The sequence below is a fragment of the Egretta garzetta genome, unplaced genomic scaffold (genome assembly GCF_000687185.1).
Source record: "Egretta garzetta isolate BGI_Z169 unplaced genomic scaffold, ASM68718v1 scaffold389, whole genome shotgun sequence".
In the NCBI taxonomy this organism is placed as follows: Eukaryota; Metazoa; Chordata; class Aves; order Pelecaniformes; family Ardeidae; genus Egretta; species Egretta garzetta.
The window spans coordinates 348,014-353,996 of NW_009260766.1; the positions used below are offsets into that span (position 1 = coordinate 348,014).

The 5,983-nt window shown below is 54.0% G+C and overlaps 1 protein-coding gene across 1 annotated transcript in view; it reads right to left on the reverse strand.

Annotated features, from left to right (window-relative positions):
• CAMTA1 (calmodulin binding transcription activator 1) overlaps positions 1-5,983 on the reverse strand; it is a 330,506-nt gene that overhangs the window by 175,603 nt on the left and 148,920 nt on the right. The window lies entirely within an intron of this gene.

The following is a 5,983-nucleotide window of genomic DNA, read 5'->3' on the forward strand; positions in this document are numbered from 1 at the left end:
GGCGTTTGGGGGCCCTGGCCAGAGGCACGGTCACCTCGGAAGACGCGGTAAAAGGCACAACCCTTCAGCACGCTTCTGGCTTCCCAGAGGCTTTGAAGGCTGCGCGTGCTGCTGCCGCCCCTATATTGAATTATCAGCGATGCCCCCCCGGCTGGCGGGGAGCCCGCGCGGGTACCGCTGCAGCGGTTTCCATGGCGACGGCGCGATCTGAAGCAGGATTCCTTCCTCATCAGTCGAGATGGCTCAAGCATCCATCACGCGCGCCGGTGGCGGCTGAATAACAAACACAGTCGCTAACGAATCACCCAGGCGCGCAGAATTTTAAGCCCTGCAAAACGCTTTCTTCTGTGTTCCCCCGAGCCCGGGGCTCCCCAGCCCAGTCAGAGCGGAGGGATTTCAGATTTGGCAAGGATCTCGGTGATGGAGCCTCCTGAAGCGCAAATTGCCACCGTTCCACTGAAGTCAGCAGAGACCTGGCAATTCACACCCACTTAGGCTCTGCCACCGGGTAATTAGCACATCGCAAATAACTGGAAACACACTCCCAAAGAAGAACGCTCTTAAGCTTGAAGCAAGAATGTTTAAGAAAAAAAAAAAAAGCACCACATTTTTGCCTCGGATTCAGCAAACTTGCGGGCTTCTCTCTGTTGCCTTATTCTAACACATTACCAGATGAAGCCAAAAATGTAATCAAGCTATCGGTGGCTTTGTTTCCCTGATGAAACCAGGAAGAAACCGAAATGGCATTCTCTGCCCTGATGTACCTGACGGACTTGGTTCAACACATCTCCCACCAGGCACAAGCCAAATGCTCCTTCGCTACTGCCCCGTTTAATCCCCCCCGTGCCCCCCTGGTGCCAGGCGCTCGGTCATGCCCTGGTTTTGCCCCCGCCCCAGCTTCACAGACTCCTATCTCAGAGGCAGCGATGCACACGTTGAACACCTGCAGGAACGTTAGGGGATGTTGCTGTTCTTGACACCATGGCTCTCCGCTCGTTAGAAAGTCCCCAGAAACACTCATTTTTGGCTGACATTCATTCGTAACCACATGGAAGATCCATGTAATATATAGCAATATGCGATGAGAGGAAGTGAACAGACTCGTCTGCCACGTGTAACGTGGGAAGGGCACTAACTTCTAATCACAGACTGGTTTGGGTTGGAAGGGACCCCTAGAGGCCATCCAGTCCAACCCCAATTACCTGTAATACCCGTGCTCTGTATAATTTCCCTCTTAATCAACACCCAGAAAGGACACGCAGAATGAACCTCTCACCCTTCCACGTTGGGCTGACTGGTCCAACACCAGTCCCGCGCCAAGCAGTGGAAAAATTGATGAGAGATTCCATTAGTAAGGAACTAAAGGATGCGACTACAACTAACGCTTGCCCACCTGGCTTCGTGGGAAACAGCTCTTGTCAAGCAAACCTGATTTCCTTCTTTGAGGAGGTTCAAAGTCTGGTTGACAAAGGCAACATACTTGTATGGCACTTAACGTTCTGTATGGCATTGGACTTAGTACCAAACAGCGTTCTAATATTAAAAAAACACCGCTGTATGTTATCTGTAACCCACACATTTAATGGATTAAGAGCTGGCGAGCTGACAGATCTCAAAAGCGGTCGTCAGCTGGGAATTATAATTGAATAGTGAGCTTCAGGAGAGGAGGCTGTACCCTGGAAAGCAACGACTCTGGAAGAATCAAGGCTCTGGAGTGGAGACAAATGGCTCGGCCCACATGCGTACGCAACCGTGAAACCCCACTGCGGTCATGACTGGTGCTCACAGCGGGGAAAAGCGGCTGGAGGAGGGTTCTGCGTGACGGCTGCCCAGAGACACCGACACGCGTTCTCTCATCTGCCCCAAGAGCCTTCTGCCGCCCGAGAAAGCAGGCGGGGAGCAAGGGCAGGGCAGGGCATCTACGAGAGGAGCCGGAGGTGGGCCGATGGTCGTGGCAAGACCTGCTATACCCAGTCGAGCCCCAGCATTGGCAGAAAGAAAGAAAGAGGCGGCCCCAGAGGTACGAGGCAGGGGATGTGTGGCCCCAAACCACCAGCATTAGGACAGCACCTTCCATCTGCAGCCCTGTTCAAGGCACCAAGCCACTGAGGATTAAAGCCTGCTTTAGTAACGGCCGCGTCAGTGGGTAACTTAGGGCTTTAAGCCACCTATACGTGTTTTAATGCCATCCGACAGGGACTGGGAGCTTTGCTTCCCAAGGTCTGGTTTGCCACCTTCCCTCGCAGCAGAGCCATCCCTCCCCGTCCCCTCCCTCGCAGCCAGCGTTCGTTATTAGCCGGGGAAACAGAGGGTGTCCGATGGCGAGGGGGGAATAAATCATTGTTCTCGGCTAAATGGAGTAGTGCGGATCTGCGAGAAACGCCGCCTTTTACCAGCAGTGCAAATAATGAAGATTGCACGCGCTGGGGGCAATGCAATGAGCCGCTGCGCTATTGATGGGGCACTTGTACAGCGCCAGGAGTTACGTTTCCAGAGCAAGCTCTATTAAAGGCAGCATCTCTGTTCCGAAGCTGAGGATAAATCCCGCCCCGCAGACAGCGCGCAGGCTTCCCTGGCGAAGACCCAAGAGAAGCCCAAGGAAAAGCAGCTCCTGCCTGTGCCTCCCTCTTCATCACTGCTCATTGCTGATGGCAATGCCGCACCTCCTGCCATGCCGCTCACGTGCGCCTGTGTGTGTGTATCAGGGAGGATCATTAGAGTATGTCGGTAAACGAATCCTCACAGAAACATGTTCAGAATTTAATCTGCGGGGGATTATCCGCTGGCAGACAGGAGATAGAGACGTTATCACACGAGATCCATCCCTGTTTGGTCCAGTCTCCCCTTCCTGACAACCCCCAGCACGAGATGGGGGTGAAGGGCTTCCGCACGAGACGTCAGGAACCCCTGAAGGCGCTGTCCTAAATCCCAAGCAACCTTCCCCTCTGTAGCTACTCCACTGGCAGAGAGAATGAGAGCTACAAGAAGCAGGATCTAGCTATACAATTAGAGTTTACATTCTAATACATAATGCTGCAACAAACACGCTGGAGTGTCTCATCTCTAGCATCAGTCAGCACGTCCCACGGCTTGCCATGTTTAACTTGAAACTTCGGGGACCACTGGCTTTGTAACCGGTTTGTGCCGCTCTTCAGGCAGGCCAACCGCATTTATGGGCGAAGGGAAAAAACCAAAAAGCACCCAAGTGGTTGACAGCCACCGTAGACCGGAAATGGAGACGCCGTTCTGCCCCCGCCAGACAGACAGCCGGCGATCTGTGAGGGAGGACGGACGGCCCCGGCCCCGAAGGGGCATCCTCTGGTCGCCCAAGGCGTGAGTGAAACCACCGCATCCACAACAGAGGGCTCCGGCGCGCGCCGCCATCGAGCAGGAGTTCCTCTCCCTCCCTCGCTGTCCCTTCTCCTCCCCCCACCCACCCGGGGGGACTGGATGCACAGGGCCCGATCCTGCGGTTCACAGGCGCGTGCAGGCTCCACCAGCATCAGATCAGCATCTCACCTAGGTCTGACCTGATAAAACACTTGCTCGAAAGGCAGCCGTATGTAAGAGAGGGGTTTAATGCACTTGGCTCTCAACTCCGTTAACCTGCTAGCAGACAGAGGCAAGCTGGTACAGCTAAGGAAAAGCTTTCCAAAAAATCACCCAGTCTGGAAATACATGCAGTGTCTTTTTATTATGCAGGAAGGGTGGGAGCTCCAGCGCAGCAGCACACCGCGCTCCCGGAGCCTGGCCCAGCGACGGTCCCGCCTGCTCTCGGGCATTCGCAGGGAACCCTCACCCAGACCGGCGTTTGCACCAGTGCTCGGGGCCAGTGGGAAGCCTGAGCCGCAGTGCGGGGACCGAACCGCACGGGGACCAGCCTGGAGATTCTCACAAATGGGGTTTTTTAAACACCAAGTAACCGAGCAAATGCACGGCTCCCACTTCACAAGTAAAAATTTTGGATACTCACCTGAGAATGGGGAAAGCCATCCCAGCTGGTGGCTACATCACAACCAGCAAGAGCAAGACCCAGCTAAGCCTGGATTCTGTTTTTCTTCTTCAGGCTGGGTTTTTCCTCTGGCAGCATTGCTAAAAGGCACTGCACTCAGTAACGGGACAGAATGCCTGGACTGGGATCAGGGAAGGACTTACGGGCTTAATGCTCCGCAGTGGATCGCAAAAGGCGCATAGCAACGTATTTATTAGTGTATAAAGCTGAAAGGACTGTAAATCTGCGCGAGAAAGCACAGTATCTTCAAAAAAGAAATACAATGAAAAATAAAATTACAGATGAAGACCAGGCATCAGCTGTGACAGCGCTGGCTCAGGCCAGAAACGACAACCACCACGTCCCAAGTGTCGAAACGCATCCCTTCAGGTTTCCTTCTTCACCCAAACAGCAGCAGCTTCTCTTATTGACTTTTTCAATGTACTTAAAAATACGGATTAGTACATTAGTGCAGTGGTGGGGGTTTTTTAAACAGAAATAATATAAAGCCTTCAAAACTTTTCTAATTGTCATTCTTTAAGCAGTTGTACATTTCAGTAAACAATTACAGACGGAACGGACAAGTCAAAGAGGCTTTTCCACTAAAGCACCTCTGCCTAAACCCTACCTGCTCCGCAGCGGAGCCTCTCATTCTCCTCCTTTACGTGCACGCTTTTTACGTATACCTTGAAACCCTCGGGTTCCACTGTGCCTTATTACCTTTTAAAGCCTTTGGATGGCAGCAGGAAAGTGTTCTGCGCTATAAACCAGAGCACAGCTGAGGTTTGATGGGCTTGCCTCTCCTTTCTACACTGCAAAACACCTTCTAAATGCTATTAAAATTTAGCATATGCCATAATAACCAAGCTGCATTTTTTTTCCACATTTAAGTCCATTGACTTTCAAGTTTTATCTTCCCATGTTCTTCGAATCAAATGAAGTTGTTTCTGCAGCTCAGGAGGAAGATACAGCGGAGCATCTCATCCTGACGAGCAGCAGTCCCATAAGCAGAACTCCCGATATTCAGCTGAAAGTACCCGTGGCCATCAGAGACAAAGCAGGGAAGTTCTAAAATTTTCTGTCTTTTCCAGCTACAGTTAGTTTACAATAACAAAAAAAAAGCAAGAAAATGAAATACAAACTAGTGATGTGATCAGAAAGGGAGGGAGGTGCCACGCAGGAGCGTGCTCGGGCTCGCCTGCACCCTGCCCCTCGGAGCCTCCGACCCTCTGGCTCTCGACACCCAGCTCTCATCTCGGGCGCCGAGGCACGCGCCGTTTCAAGGCTGTCCCTGTGCCGGTCACACGCGCAGAGGGCCGGGCCCCACCTCGCACGTATCGCTCGCTACGCAGCCCGAGCTGCCTGCCGGGTTCACGACCGTGCTTCCCCAGCAAGTGCATCGAACTGGACCCCATCCCGGGGCTTAAATGAGTTCTGACGGGGCGCCTGGCTTCAGGAAACCCAGACCTCTCTACTTGAACCTCATGGCAATTCAAACCAGCGTTTGTCTGCTCCCCGGCCCCCCCAGGGCACCCACGGCTGCCTCCCCCCCCCCCCCCGCCCCGCAGCCACGATTCCGCAGGGAAGCTGCGGAGCGATCGCCACGTTCGGCTAAGGAACGGTTCAGAGCAATAAACGCCCCGGAAATCTGCACAAAAAGGCATCACACAAGGCGCATCAGGAGCAGCGTGGGTCAGGACGGCGGCGCTGGCAGTGCGTGCCACCGAGCCGCCTTCCCCTGCTGAACAGGAGCATCAATGCCTGAACAGCATCCGACCGGAGGGCAACGAAATGAGCGCAGCAAATCAAATCGAACAGCTACGGCGACGCGAAGCCGGGCTTTGTGCCGCGCTCAGGTCAGGGAGCTCAGGGCCAGGCGCCATCCCCATTACGGGGGCTCTGTTCTCCCCAGCACACGGGGCCGCTCGCCCTGAGGGCAATCACATCACCCCCCCCAGGAGCGGGGGCCGCCGGGGAAGCCGACGCCAGGAC